This window comes from Pan troglodytes, chromosome 1, assembly GCF_028858775.2.
Source record: "Pan troglodytes isolate AG18354 chromosome 1, NHGRI_mPanTro3-v2.0_pri, whole genome shotgun sequence".
NCBI lineage: Eukaryota > Metazoa > Chordata > Mammalia > Primates > Hominidae > Pan > Pan troglodytes.
This window is the reverse complement of record NC_072398.2, coordinates 207,122,943-207,138,896: the sequence shown is the minus strand read 5'-3', so window position 1 is coordinate 207,138,896 and position 15,954 is coordinate 207,122,943. Positions and strand designations below refer to the sequence as shown.

The 15,954-nt window shown below is 46.8% G+C and overlaps 1 protein-coding gene across 4 annotated transcripts in view; it reads right to left on the bottom strand.

Moving 5' to 3' along the window:
* Positions 1-15,954, bottom strand: part of CNR2 (cannabinoid receptor 2) — a 45,170-nt gene that overhangs the window by 13,579 nt on the left and 15,637 nt on the right. Inside the window, exon 1 of one of the 4 annotated variants that reach the window (XM_063784781.1) lies at positions 5,466-5,756. The exons of the other annotated variants lie outside the window; for them this stretch is intronic. The gene's annotated coding sequence lies outside the window, so the exon portion shown is untranslated. Of the gene's footprint in view, positions 1-5,465; positions 5,757-15,954 lie in introns of those variants that run through there. 4 annotated transcript variants of the gene reach the window in all.

Genomic DNA, 15,954 nt, shown 5'->3' with positions numbered 1-15,954 from the left:
TTTTTTGAGACAGAGTCTCACTCTGTCGCCCAGGCTGGAGTGCAGTGGCACAATCTCGGCTCACTGCAAACTCTGCCTCCCGAGTTAAAGCGATTCTTGTGCCTCAGCCTCCTGAGTAGCTGGGATTACAGGCACCTGCCACCATGCCTGGCTAATTTTTGTATTTTTAATAGAGACAGGGTTGTTGGTCAGGCTGGTCTCGAACTCCTGGCTTCAAGTGATCTGCGCGCCTTGGCCTCCCAAAGTGCTGGGATTAGAGGCGTGAGCCACTACACCTGGCTATGTATACTTTAGTGATTATTTTTCCTCAAAACATTAAATATTAAAACACTAAAGTAGTTACAATTGAAAAATTGAAAGTTAAGTGTATTAAAACTTAAAATATTACTTTACTATTATTATTTAAAATAGAGGCCGGATATGGTGGCTCACACCTATAATCCCAGCACTTTGGGAGGCCAACGCTGGCAGATCACTTGAGGTCAGGAGTTTGAGATCAGCCTGGCCAACATGGTGAAACCCAGTCTCTACTAAAAGTACAAAAAAAGAAAAAACAATTAGCTGAGAATGGTGGCTCATGTCTGTATTCCCAGCTATTCCAGAGTCTGAGGCACGAGAATCACTGGAATGTGGAAGGGGGAGGTTGCAGTGAGCCAAGATCGAGCCACTGCACTCCAGCCTGGGCGACAAAAACTGTCTCAAAAACAAACAAACAAACAAACAAAAAACTGACATTTAAAATAGAGACAGGGTCTTGCTTGTTTGTTGCCCAGAAGGCTGGCCTCAAGCAGTCCTCCCTCCTCAGTCTCTGAAATTGCTAGTATTACAGGCATGAGCCACCATGCCTGGCCCACAATATTATTTTATAAAGTATAAAGATATACGTATTTTTAAAACTTCTTTTAAAATAAAAATTAAGAATATATATACAAATAGATTTTTTCTTTTGAAGACAGGGTGTGGCTGTCGCCTAGGCTGGAGTGCAGTGGTGCAATCATAGCTCACTGCAGCCTCGAACTCCTGGCCTCAAGTGATCCTCCTTCCTTGCCATCCCAAAGCTCTGGGATTACAAGTATGAACCACTTGCACCTGGTCTGATCTAGTTTTTTAAGCATGAGAACTGGGCTGTGCTGTAAATGTGGCTTCTCTGAATTGAGATGGGCTATAGGTAGAAAATACACACTGAATTTCAAAGGTTACATGAGCAGAAGAATATAAAATATCTCAATTTTTTATATCGATGACAAGTTGAGATGACAATATTTTGGAATATATTGGGTTAAATAAAAATTTGTTTCACCAGTTTATTTTTATTTTTATTTTATTTTTTTGAGATGGAGTCTCGCTCTTGTTGGCCAGGCTGGAGTACAGTGGCACTATCTCGGCTCGCTGTAACCTCCGCCTCCTGGGTTTAAGTGATTCTCCTGCCTCAGCCTCCTGAGTAGCTGGGATTGCAGGCATGTACCACCATGCCCGGCTAATTTTTGTATTTTTAGTAGAGACGGGGTTTCACCATGTTGGTCAGGCTGGTCTCGGACTCTTGACCTCAGGTGATCCGCCCACCTCAGCCTCCCAAAGTGCTGGGATTACAGGGGTGAGCCACCATGCCCAGCCTATTTTAAAATGTTTAGATGTGTCTATGGAAATTTTTATTTTATTTTATTTTATTTATTTATTTATTTTTGAGACAGAGTCTTGCTCTGTCACCCGGGCTGGAGTGCAGTGGCCTGATCTCAGCTCACTACAAGCTCCGCTTCCCGGGTTCACGCCATTCTCCTGCCTCAGCCTCCCAAGTAGCTGGGACTACATGTGCCTGCCACCACGCCTGGCTAATTTTTTGTTTGTTTGTTTGTATTTTTAGTAGAGACAGGGTTTCACTGTGTTAGCCAGGATGGTCTCGATCTCCTGACCTCGTGATCCACCCACCTCAGCCTCCCAAAGTGCTGGGATTATAGGCGTGAGCCACCGCGCTGGCTGGAAATTTTTAAAATTATCCACGTGTCTCATAGCTTTGCGGGACATCTGTAGATCCCAGGAGAGCTGCCTGCCGATCAGAACTCATTCCCCAGCCTGGCTCAGCTGGATGCCTCACAGTTCCCAAACAGTCCTGTTTTCTTGCCTCCACGCCTTTGCACCAGGGGTCCTTTCCCTGGAGCACTTCCCTCCTGACCTTTCCTCTGGGCTCATCTCCTGCCCAGTGAAGGCTTCCCTGATCCCGCAGTCACATCTGAAGCACCCGGGCCGCTCTGCGTGTGTGGTAACTGGTGCTGCACTGGTCTTTCCCCTCGACTAGATCACTAACCACGCTGACCATCATTTGAATGGAATTTAAATTCCACAAAATATTTTTCACAGCCACCATCTAGTTTTGTTGTTGTTGTTGTTTTGAGATAGGGTCTCCCTCTGTCATCCAGGCTGGAGTGTAGTGGCGCGATCTCGGCTCACTGCAACCTCTGCCTCCTGGGTTCAACCGATTCTCATGCCTCAGCCTCCCAAGTAGCTGGGATTACAGGCACACACCACCACACCTAGCTAATTTTTGTATGTTTAGCAGAGACGGGGTTTCACCATGTTGGCCAGGCTGTTATTGAACTCCTGACCTCAAAGGATCCACCCGATTCAGCCTCCCAAAGTGCTGGGATTACAAGTGTGAGCCACTGTGCCCAGCTGACCATCTAGTTTAATCCCCGCAACTCTATGAGATTAGAATTATGCTTATTGCTATTTCACAGATAATTAAAGGTCGGCAATGTTAAAGCATTGGGCTGAGGCCACACGGCTGGTCGAGGTCAGAACTAAGGCTTTGTTATTTCTGGACCTTTAGTGGCTCAGCACAATGCTTGCTGCATAGCAGGTGCTCAAAAACAATTTTTTTTTTTTTTTGAGATAGAGTCTCACTCTGTCGCCCAGGCTGGAGCGCAGTGGCATGATCTCAACTCACTGCAACCTCCACCCTCCGAGTTCAAGCGGTTCTCCGGCCTCAGCCTCCCGAGTAGCTGGGATTACAGGCGTCTGCCACTGTGCCTGGCTAATTTTTTGTGTTTTTAGTAGAGGTGGGGTTTCACCATCTTGGCCATGCTGGTCTTGAACTCCTGACCTCGTGATCCACCCGCCTCGGCCTCCCAAAATGCTGGGGTTACAGGTGTAAGCCACCATGCCCGGCCTCAAAAACTATTAACTGAGGCTGGGTACAGCGGCTCACACCAGTAATCACGGAGTTCTGGGAGGTTGAAATGGGAGGATCCCTTGAGCCTGGGAGTTGGAGGCTGCAGTGAGCTATGGTCATGCCACTGCACTCCAGCCTGGTTGACAGAGAAAGACCACCATCTCTTTAAAAAAAAAAAAAGCTATTAATTAATGAAATGCACTTGGATGGAAAGGGGCTGTCTTGAATACTGTAGACCCCAAGTATGAGTGTGAGGGAGATGGGAACAAACCATGTAGGTTTAAATCCTACCCAGTGACCTCTTTCAAAATACCTAATGCCTTGGTCTTCTCATTTCTCATCTGTAAAATGGGGTTTTCTGAGTATTTAAATAAATTACTATCATACATGGAAGTGTTCATTGTTGCCATTATTGTTATTATTATTATTCTTAGGCACATCTTCAAATGGGGTTAGTTCACCTACTCTGTGAGGTTGCTAAGAATAATATGCCTGGGCCGGGCGCAGTGGCTCACACCTGTAATCCCAGCACTTTGGGAGGCTGAAGCAGGTGGATCACGAGATCAGGAGTTTGAGACCAGCTTGGCCAACATGGTGAAACACTGTCTCTACTAAAACTACAAAAATTGACCAGGCGTGGTGGCGTGCGCCTGTAATCCCAGCTACTCAGGAAGCTGAGGCAGGAGAATCACTTGAACCCAGGAGGCAGAGGTTGCAGTGAGCTGAGATTGCGCCACTGTACTCCAGCCTGGGCGACATAGTGAGAATCTGTCCTAGGAAAGAAAACGGGTGGGGGGTGGCGGGTGACCAGGCGCGGTGGCTCACACCTGTAATCCCAGCACTCTGGGAGACTGAGGCAGGCAGATCACGAGGTCAGGAGTTTGAGACCAACCTGGCCAACATGGTGAAACCCCGTCTCTACTAAAAATACAAAAATTAGCTGGGTGTGGTGGCGCACACCTGTAATCCCAGCTAACTCAGGAAGCTGAGGCAGGAGAATCACTTGAACCTGGGAGGCAGAGATTGCAGTGAGCCAAGATTGCACCACTGCACTCCAGCCTGGGTGACAGGGCGAGACTCTATTTCAAAAAAAAAAAAAAAAAAAAAGAATAATATGCCTGGTGCATTATAAGAGCTCAATAAATGTCAGTTCTTATTACAACCCAACGACTTTAAAATTTTTAAGAGGATAGGTGCTTCTTGCAATCTGCATAACCCCTGTTTATAAAACAGGTAGATATGGCCCTGTCTAGAAGCCAGGGGCTCTGACTCCAAAAGGGATTTCTATCTGTCCAAAGGGAAGACAGGGAGCTGGGTTTCCTGTTGCTCTGTGCGTCCTGACGTTGGCTTGTTAAGACCTGCATCCAAATGCCCATATTTCCTGCCCTTACCTACTCTGGATAATAACCACGCATGTTGGTGGCCATGCCAGGGCTAGGTGAGGCCCAAAGCCAGCCACCGCCACCCCCAACATCCCTCTTCTAGGGTGGATTCTACATGGAGTAAGCCATATCTTGACTGCAGGGGGATTCATATCACTATGTCCTTTCTTCAAGGCAGCCCAGGTTCCTCTAGGAACAGATTGAAAAACCTCTCTTCTAATCCAACGCCATCATTTTGCCATCCAGAAAACAGTCCAAGAATGGGGATATAATTTGCCTAAGGTCACCCAACATATGAGCAGCAGAGCTGCAATTATCCACATATCCCGAGTCACAAGGCAAAACTCCAGTGCAATAGGCATAGAGATGGCCCTATGCAGAGAAGTTGGAGACAGACACCCTTTGCGGTTTTTTGGTTTTTTTGTTTTTTATTTTTGTTTTTGAGGCAGAGTCTTGCTCTGTTGCCCAGGCTAGAGTGCAGTGGCACAATCTCGGCTCACTACAACTTGTGCCTCCCGGGTTCAAGCGATTCTCCTGCCTCAGCCTCCCAAGTAGCTGGAATTACAGGTGCACGCCACCATGCCTGGTTAATTTTTGTATTTTTAATTGAGATAGGGTTTTGCCATGTTGGCCAGGCTGGTAACCTTTGTTGAGTGTTGTCAAGGTCACACCTGAGCTCAGACAGAAAAAGGTGCCAGCTCACCTCTCCATCCTGGTCACTAGTGAGTGACAGACAGCGCAAGCCTTTCTCAGCTCCCACATCCCCACTTGGCTACTTCTGAAAGTTTCCAGCTCAGGGGGCTAAGAGGATCCCTGCAACCCTGCTAGGAACCCCCTGCCCCATCACCTGCCACCCAGGGACTCTCTTCCCTTGTTTCCCTCGGAAAACAACCCCTTCCAGTCAGGAAATGGCTTACCCCATGTAGAATTCAGCCTAGAAGAGGGATGCTGGGGCTGATGGAGGCTGGCTTCAGGTCTCATCTAGGCCTGGCATGGCCACCAACATGTGTGGTTATTATCCAAAGTAGATAAGGGAAAGAAATTCAGGCATTTGGATGCAGGTCTTAATAAGCCAGCATCTGACAATGGGACACACAGAGCAACGGGAAACCCAGCTCACTGTCTTCCCTTTGGACAGATATAAATCCCTTTTGGAGTCAGAATCTCTGGCTTCTAGACAGGGCCTTTTTCCAGGGTGAAGACTGTGTCTGAACATCCAGCACAGAGATGAAGTAGGAAATTAAGAAAATAACAGAATAATGGTATAAGTAATAATAGTAAAAATTATAGTAATAGTTTAAAAAGCTCATAAAATGAATTGCTATATTAACCAAGGCTAAAAAAAAAAATTTAAGTAGCCCCCCGAAGTTAAAGTTAAAAAAAAAATTAACCGTCTGTCCCAAGAAACATTAACCATATCTACCCTCCACATATTTTGTAGGCTCCTTAAACTCCTGTTTCTTTCTCCCCTGCACAGCTGCAAGGTCACAAGACAAATAAGCATAAGCTGCAAACCAAGTTTGCCCAGAGATGTAAGACATGTTGCAAAAGTGTCACAACAGCCTTTATTCTTGCTCCTGTAAGCCTGCTTCCTGCTTCACATAATGCCCGCCTCAAAATGCTTAAAGGGGACTCGTTTTATTTGTCCTGGGCTCAGACTTTCAGGACACATGTCCACTGAGCCAGTGTACACCTTAAATAGACACTTTCCTGCACTCCGTTCGGTCTCTCTGGTTCCTTAATTTCCCGCAACAGAGACAGACTTAGTGTTTGCCACAGTGAAGAGTGTTCTAGTTCCACCTCCACCATGGCTCATCAGGTGACTTTGGGCAAGTCCCTTCAACATTTTGAGCCCCTTTTCTTTTCTCATTTGTAAAATGACAGTAACAATACCTGTGCCATTCTCCTTGAGATGCCAAATGGGCTGATGACCTCCATCATAGCTTCTTACCCTGGGTCCATGGGTAGGCTTGGATGGGAGTATCGGTCCTTTCGAGGCATATTTAAGACTTTATGTCTGTGCATGTTTTGGTTGGGGTAGAAGGATTCACACTTTTTATCAGTGTGCCAGCAGAGTTCTGAATATTAAGAATCACTGATGCATGCAAAAACATTTTGTGACCTGATGCTGTACAGATGTAAGAGTAAAAGAGAAGCGGGAGTCTTTCTGAACCTATTCTGGGCTGCCTGATTAAAAAAGAAAAAAGGCCAGGCGCGGTGGCTCCCGCCTGTAATCCCAGCACTTTGGGAGGCCGAGGAGGGCAGATCACTTGAGGTCAGGAGTTTGAGACCAGCCTGGCCAACACGGTGAAACCCTGTCTACTAAAAATACAAAAATTAGCCAGGAGTGGGGGCAGGTGCCTGTAATCCCAGCTATTCGGGAGGCTGAAGTACGAGAATCACTTGAACCTAGGAGGCAGAGGTTGCAGTGAGCTGAGATTGCGCCACTGCACTCCAGCCTGGGCAATAAAGCTAGATTCAGTTTCAAAAATAAATAAATAAATAAAGAAGAAGAAAAAGAAAAAAGTGAACCACCATGACCAAGTGCTTTCTTCACCTAACAAAAATACCACTGTTCAGAAACCATATGGCACTTCACACAGGGAGCGTCCATGGTGGGGTTGGTGTTAGGGGCTGCAGCCTAGAGCCTGGTTCATACTGAGCATCTGGGAAGGGAACCTTGGGACCTGAGAAACTGCTCAGAAAAGGTGTGCCTGGGGGTTTTTCTAACCTGAAGTGAAAGCGTGAAGTGAAAGAAGCCACAGTAGCGGCTGGCCCCACGTTGCTGCTGTGTTTAAATCTCTCAGAGCTGGAGGTAAGGAGGAGAATGATACCCTGCCTGTGGCTACCACACCTACAGTGGGAAGCTGAGATTTGATGCCACAAGCCTCACCGTTTTTATCCCCAACTGGGAGTAGGGAAGCCTAGGTTCTAGTCCTTGTCCTGCTACTGAGTGACTTTAGGCAGGTCCCTTTTCCTATCTAAGGCCTTTCTTTTCTTTCTTTGATTTCTATTAAAAAAATATAGATAGTGTCTTGCTATATTGCTCAGGCTGGTCTCAAACTCCTGGCCTCAAGCAGTCCTTCCACCTCAGCCTCCCAAAATGTTGGGATTATAGACATGAGCCACCTTGCCTGACCATCCGGGCCTTTCTTTTCTCATCTTCAAAGCAGTTGGATTGATGGAGGTGATTCCCAAGGTCTCCTCCAGGAAACTTAGCATGTTGGATCACAATGTCACAGGTTTGGGAACCAGACCTTCCTGCATTAAAATTCAGCTCTGCAACTTTCAGGATGTGTGACCTTGGGCACCTTACTGCACCTCTCTGAGCCTCTGTTTCATTCACTTGTAAACTGGGAGAAATACTATCCATATCACATGATTATACAGATTAATGATCCAAGTTTACCAAATTCATGGCACTGTACCTGGTTTACAGTAGGTATCTAATCAAAGGCAGGAGATGCTTAACAGAGTTAGTTTATAGGATTCTTACAGGATTCTGTGCCAGGCATGGGGTCTCTGCCTGTAATCCCAGCACTTTGGGAGGCAGAGACAGGTGGATCACTTGAGCCCAGGAGTAGCCTGGCCAACATGGTAAAACCCCATCTCTACAAAAAATACAAAAATTAGCTGGGCACAGTAGTGCATGTATGTAGTCCCAGCTACTGGGGAGACTGAGGCGGGAGAATCACTTGAGCCCAGGAAGTCACGGCTGCAGTAAGTAGTGATTGTTCCACTGTGCTCTAGCCTGGGCTACAGAGCGAGACCTTGTCTCAAAAAAAAAAAAAAAAAAAAAAAAAAAAAAGAAAAGAAAAGAAGAAGAAAAGGATTCTGTCCTCCAGCCATGCCTGACCTTCGCCTGAGAGCCAAGGCAGATAGAACAATCCCTACTTACTCTCAGCTGACACTTTGCCACCACTGAGGACAAACCACCATATTTTGGAAAACTTGTTCAACCTGCAAGAATGACCCATCAGAAACAGACCCGCTGGGTGAGGTGGCTCACGCTTATAATCCCAGCACTTTGGGAGGCCGAGGCAGGCAGATCACCTGAGGTCCGGAGTTTGAGACCAGACTGGCCAACATGGTGAAACCCCATCTCTACTAAAAATACAAAATTAGCCGGGCGTGGTGGTGCACTCTTGTAATCCCAGCTACTCGGGAGGCTGAGGCAAGAGAATTGCTTGAATCCAGGAGGCGAAGTTTGCAGTGAGCCGAGATCGCGCCACTGCACTCCAGCCTGGGCAACAAGAGTGAGACTCTGTCTCAAAAAAAAAAAAAAGAAATAGATCAAAGTGACCCTCTTGACCTGCTGCCCAGCTGGCTGGGCCCCTGCTGCTGTGTTCAGCCATGGGGCTTTCCTTCCACATTTCTTCTCTTAGTCCCCCTCTGGTCTTCTTTTTTTTTTGTTGTTGTTGAATACAGATTGTTGTTCTGTTGCCCAGGCTGGAGCGCAGTGGTGTGATCTCAGCTCACTGCAACCTCAACTTCCCAGGTTCAAGCAATTCTTGTGCCTCAGCCACCCAAGTAGCTGGGATTATAGGCGTGAGCCACCACACCTGGATAATTTTTTGTATTTTTAGTGGACACATGGTTTCACCATGTTGGCCAGCCTGTTCTCGAACTCCTGACTTCAAGTGATCTGCCCACCTCAGCCTCCCAAAGTGTTGAGATTACAGGCGTGAGCCACTGCTCCTGGCTGACCTCCCTCTGTTCTTTGTAGCCCTTGATTGCAGTTGTAATAAAGTTTTCTGGGATTTGGGACTGTAGACTGTGGGGTTTTTTGACCAAATCTTTTGTGTGTGTGTGCGCCTATGAATTATACTGAAAATCCAAATCAGGCCAGGCACAGTGGCTCACACCTATAATCCCAGCACTTTGGGAGGCTAAGGCAGGCAGATCACCTGAGGTCAGGAGTTCGAGACCAGCCTGGCCAACATGGTGAAACCCCACCTCTACTAAAAATACAAAAATTGGCCAAGTGTGGTGGTGGGCGCCTGTAATCCCAGCTACTTGGGAGGCTGAGGCAGGAGAATTGCTTGAATCTGGGAGGCAGAGGTTGCAGTGAGCCGAGATCGTGCCATTGCACTCCAGCCTGGGCAACAAGAGCAAAACTCCATCTCAAAAAAAAAAAAAAAAAAAAAGCCCAAATCTTACCTCTTTTTATAACTACTTTGATAGCAAAACCCACCTCCTCCAAGAAGCATTCTCTGGTCTCCCTTTATTGAGTCTTACTGCACAGACCACTGTCTACCTTGTATTGTATGTGTCCATTCCACATCTTGCTTCCTGGATTGTGAGCTCCTTGTCTTGTGAGTAATATCTGGGTCTGGGAGTGGAGTCATCTTTGTATCTCACTTGCTCAAAAAAGTGTCTCCTAGCACAATGGTATCCCCACAGTAGACTCTTGGTGGAGGTCTTTTGATAGCAGCCAGAGCTGAGCAAAACAGTCTTGGGGAGATGGAACTCAGCCCAGCCAGGCAAGGCAATTTGATGGCCTCAAGCTCCCACTCCTCAATCCCAAGCCCATGACAGACACTTCTCACCACTCCAAGTCCTTGTGCCTCCTGAGCCTGACCGTATTTCTCACCCTAGTGTTCCTGGCCCGGAGAACCAGACTTGCAGAAAGAGGTTGGAACCACAAGCAGCAGCCCTGAAGCAGAGTGTGAACTAGAAGGATGGTGCCTGCCCAGGTTCTTGACCTTGTGAACAGGCCACCAGGACAGTCACTCCTAAAATGGGTTTGGCAGGGGAGGTGGGACAGCACTGGGCAGGGAAGGAACTTAAAATCTCTCTAGTGATATAGGTCCCAGGGGAGGTTTATTGATATAAGGCAAAATATGGAAGCTTTCCTAGAGGAGAGATGAAAAGGGCTGGCAAAGGAGTTGTTTCCTGAGTCAATTCCTTTAATAAATTCCTCCTGGGGTTTCCAGCACCTCAACTGGCATGAAGCCTGGCACAAAGTAAGCATCTAAATATTTAAAATGGATTTATAGAATCAATGAATGTCTATTAGGAGAAAAGCAGCCTTCTTCAGATCCACTTCTGTGCTTTTTTTTCCCTTGGCTGCCAGCAAGCCCAGAGCTCAATGCAGTGTGGAAGTGCAGTCACAGGGCCATTCAAGGTCGGTTCTTGATTTATTTATTGCTCCTTTTAGTGGTTTCTAATGCTTTGCTTTTATTTTAACTGCCCCAATTTATAACGTAGCCACCTCTAGTCTTTTTAAGGAAAGAATGTGTAGGCTGGGGGCGGTGGCTCATGCTGTAATCCCAGCACTTTGGGAGGCCGAGGCAGGCGGATCATTTGAGGTCAGGAGTTAGAAACCAGCCTGGCCAACATGGTGAAACCCTGTCTCTACTAAAACTACAAAAATTAGCCAGGAGTAGAGGCGGGTGCCTGTAATCCCAGCTACTTGGGAGGCTGAGGCAGGAGAATCACTTGAGCCTGTGAGGTGGAGGTTGCAGCGAGCAGAGATCGCACCACTGCACTTCAGCCTGGGCGACAGAGCGAGACTCTGTCTCAAAAAAAATAAAAGGAAAGAATGTGTAATGTATAGGTTAAGAGCAAAGGATTGTTATTAAGGTCTTCTATCTATAGTTCCTTTCTCAAATGTCTACGGGTTATCAGAGAAACTCAGTCTTCCCTGTGGGGCTGAAGGATTCCATCCCCAGCCTGCTGTCCACTCACCATTCATCACCCCCACCCAGGCTGTCTAGATTCACTCATTCTCCCCAGACCTTTCCTGGACCTTCCTTCTGTGTCATCATCTCCAGCCTCTCTCCTGGGCAGAGCAGAGCTAAATGATGTCTGAGGCCTCTTTCCACTTTAGTCAAGGTTAAGTGCCAAGGCTTTAGAAGGAAACATCACTGAGTTCAAATCTCAGGTCGGCCACTGATAGGCTGTGTGACCTTGGGGAAAGTTACTCAAACTCTCTGAGCTTCAGTTTCTTCCTCTGTGAATGGGGAAACTAATCCCTATGTTCTGTATGTGCAGATTAAATAATTATTTAAAACTAATTAAGCAGGAGATTTGTTGCCTGATTGAACTATCAAGAGTGTTGGATGTGGTGGAAAGAAAACGGTCCTGAGTTTGGAATCTCAGGTGATCAGGGTTTGAGCCCTGGCTCTGGCACCAGCTGGATCTATCCAGAAGCCACCTACTCTCTCTTGTCCCAGTATTGCCATTTGTAAAGAAGATTGGGGGATAACGATGAGTGCTTGGCACTGTGCTAGCACTTTCTACACATTATCTCATTTAAATCTCAAAACAACCCTTCAAGAATCTTATTATTTTCCGTATTTTATAGATGAAGAAATTGGGGCTCAGGAATGTTAAGAAACTTTCTGGGGGCTGGGTACCGTGGCTCATACCTGTAGTCCCAGCACTTTGGGAGGCTGAGGTGGGCAGATCACTTGAGCCCAGGACTTAGAGACCAGCCCGGGTAACATGAAACTCCATCTCTACAAAAAATACAAAAATTAGCTGGGCATGGTGTTGTGTGCCTGTAGTCCCAGCCACTCAGGAAGCTGAGGTGGTGGATTGCTGGAGCCCAGGAGAGTGAAGCTGCAGCGAGCCGTGATCACACCACTGCACTCTAGCCTGAGTGACAGAGCAGACCCTGTCTCAAATTAAAAAAAAAAAAAAAGAGAGACTGGGCACAGTGGCTCACGCCTGTAATCCCAGTACTTTGGGAGGCCGAGGTGGGTGGATCACCAGAGGTCAGGAGTTCAAGACCAGCCTGACCAACATGGTGAAACTTCATCCCTACAGTAAAAAATACAAAAGTAACTGGGCGTTGTGGCTCGCCTGTAATCCTAACTACTCGGGTGGCTGAGGCAGGAGAATCACTTGAACTTGGGAGGTGGAGGTTGCACTGAGCTGAGATCATGCCATTGCACTGCAGCCTGGGCAACAAAAGTGAAACTCTGTCTCAAAAAAAAATTTTTTTTTTAATAAAAGGAAGGAAGGAAGCTAGGAAGGAAGGAAGGAAGGAAGGGAGGGAAAGAAAGTTGGCCAGGCACAGTGGCTCACACCTGTAATCCCAGCACTTTGGGAGGCCAAGATGGTGGAGCACTTGAGGTCAGGAGTTCGAGACCAGCCTGGCCAACACCGTGAAAGCCCATCTGTATTATAAAAAAAAAAAAAAAAAATCAGCCAGGCAGGAGAATCACTTGAACCTGGGAAACAGAGGCTGCAGTGAGCCACGATCCTGCCACTGTACTCCACCCTGGGCAACAGAGTGAAATTTTGTCTCAAAAAAAAAAAAAAGAAAGAAAGAAAGAAAAAGAAACTTGTTGGGGACATTGGGAATCCACTCTGTTGTCCATTTATTTGAAAACTAGGATCCCATCCAGTTGCTTTGCATTCTCCCCTCCCATCTCCAAACAAATACTTGGTAAATTAACTGACTAATTAGAAATCTGCAACACTGCCGGGCATGGTGGCTCACACCTCTAATCCTAGCACTTTGGGAGGCTGAGGGGGGCGGATCACCTGAGGTCAGGAGTTTGAGACCAGCCTGGCCAACATGGCAAAACCCCATCTCTACTAAAAATACAAAAAAGTTAACCAGGCATGGTGGCATGTGCCTATAATCCCAGCTACTTGGAGGCTGAGGCAGGAGAATCGCTTGAACCCAGGAGGTGGAGGTTGCAGTGATCCAAGGTCACGCCACTGTGCTCCAGCCTGGGTGACAAAGCAAAACTCAGAAAAAAAAAGAAAAGAAATCTGCCAACAGGACAGTTTTGTTGAGTCTTTCCAAATATCTTCTTCCTCTTTCAATTATTTTATAATTCAGCAACTTCTCTTTTAGAGAATGGACTAATAATGCTTACATTCATAACATACTTGACAATTTACACAGCCTGGGAAGACTCACGGCTATTATGTGAGGCAGGTTTTGCTCAACTATTCCATGAGCAAATAGATTCAGAGGGGGCAAGTCCTTTGCCCAAAAACCCATAGCAAGTGGCGGACAAAGCCAGGACCTGAGTCCTTTTTTTTCTCTCTCTTTTTTTGAGACAGAGTCTCGCTCTATCACCAGGCTGGAGTGCAGTGGCGTGATCTCAGCTCACTGCAACCTCCAAATCCCGGGTTCAAGAGATTCTCCTGCCTCAGCCTCCCGAGTAGCTGGGAGTACAGGTGCGCGCCACCACACTCAACTAATTTTTTGTATTTTTAGTGGAGATGGGGTTTCATGTTGGCCAGGATGGTCTTGATCTCTTGACCTCTTGATCCGCCCTCCTCGGCCTCCCAAAGTGCTGGGATTACAGCGTGAGCCACCGTGCCCGGCCAGGACTTGAGTCCTTGTGTCATGACAAGGTCAGATTGGTAAAGAGGCAGGATTGAATGCATGACTCTGCATAGGGTGAGGGGCCCTGATACCACGCACAATCTTTTGTCTTTATTTCCAGGGGCAAATCCCATCTATTTTCTCTCTCTTTTTGACTTTTATTTTTCTGACCATTTTTTCTCAGTAATGCCTTCATTGCTACCATTAGCTGGCCTTGAGTTATTGTTATTATTATTTACTTTTTGTAGAGATGGGGTCTCACTATATCACCCAGGCTTGTCTCAAACTCCTGGCCTTAAGTGATCCTCCCGCCTTGGTCTCCCAAAGTTCATGCTCAGATTACAGGCATGAGCCACCACACCCTGCCAGGCCCTAGACTTTAGTCCTTTCCCCACCTTACTGGTGGAGTCTGGACCTTCTCACCGACAAGGATTTACCCATCAGGCTGTTGGGCTTTGGAGTCAGATAGCACTGAGTTCCAATCTTGGCTCTGCCAAGTACTATTAGCTTTTTGTTCTCAAGTAAAGACACTCACTTCATTCATCTCTTTCATTCAGTTTCCTCATCCATAAAACAGGAGTAACAAGTAGTACTTGTCTCATCAGTGGTGGGGAGGCATGAAGACTAATTGAGTTAGCTCAGGCCTAATACAGTGCCTGCCACACACTAAGCCCTCCACGAATGGCAGCTTATATAGATGCTATATATGTGAACACATTAGAGCTTTATCCTCACTTTCTCAAGTTCTTTGCTAGTTGGTAACCAATGAGAGTGACGATGTCATCTCTATTGTGCCCTTGGGCTGGTAGGAGGAGTGTCAAAGAGGGAGATGAGAGGCAGGAGGGAAGGGTGGGACAGGAAAGCAGAGGGGGAAGACCCTGTCTCCACTCAAGACTTTTAGAGATGAAAGAACAGGAAGCTGAGATTGTGCCAGGGAGCACCTGCTAGCTTGCCGTCATGACGAGAGCCCTGGATTAAGGAGATAGGAAGGATGCTGGTTCCAGTCCCAGGTGGAACTGATGGCTGTGTAACCTCAGGCACAATAGCCTCCTTCTCAGTAGGTCCATCTGCACCAGGAGTGTTTTTTTTTTTTTTCTTCCAGAGTCTTGCTCTGTCACCTAGGCTGGAGGCTGGAATACAGTGGCGAGATCTCAGCTCACTGCAGCTGCCTCCTTCCAGCTTCAAGCAATTTTCCTGCCTCAGCCTCCCAAATAGCTGGGATGACAGGTGCCTGCCACCATTTTTCTATTTTTAGTAGAGATGGGGTTTCACTATTTTGGCCAGGCTGGTTTTGAACTCCTGACCTCAGGTGATCCACCCACCTCAGCCTCCCAAAGTGCTGGAATTACAGGTGTGAGCCACTGCACCCTGCCAGGAGTGGTTTTTTGATGAGCTCTCAAAAGGTCCTTCAAACATGGCAGTTATGCAATTAATCACATGGGGCAGAAAACGGGTGTTGTCAGATTGCAAAAGAGCTGGCGTGAGAAAGGCAGATCACGAAAGCCTGGGGCAGAAGTTCTCAAACTTCGTGGTCTCAGCGACCCTTTACCGTCTTAAAAGTTACCTTGGCAATAAAGAGCTTTTGTTGATGTAGGTTACACCTATTAGTACTTGCTGTATTAGAGACTAAAACTGAGAACTTAAAAAAAATTAATAATCCTATTGCATGTTAATAGAATTTTTTTTTTTTTTGAGACCGAGTCTCACTCTGTCACCCAAGCTGGAGTGCAGTGGTGCGATCTCGGTTCAAGGCAAACTCTGCCTCCCAGTTTCAAGCAATTCTTCCACCTCAGCCTCCTGAGTAGCTGGGACCACCACACCTGGCTAATTTTTGTGTTTTTAGTAGAGACAGGGTTTCACTATGTTGGCCAGGCTGGTCTTGAACTCCTGACCTTGTGATCCACCCGCCTTAGCCTCCCAAAGTGCTGGGATTACAGGCATGAGCCACCACGCCCGCCCTGAAGTAACATATTTTTAAATGAAAATAACTTTTTGTGGCAAATCTCTTTAATTGTCTGGTTTATGAGAAGGCAGCTGGATTCTTATCTCTGCTTCAGCATGCAAACTGTTGCAATATGTTGTTGTGGTTTAACTATGTGAAGAAAATAAAT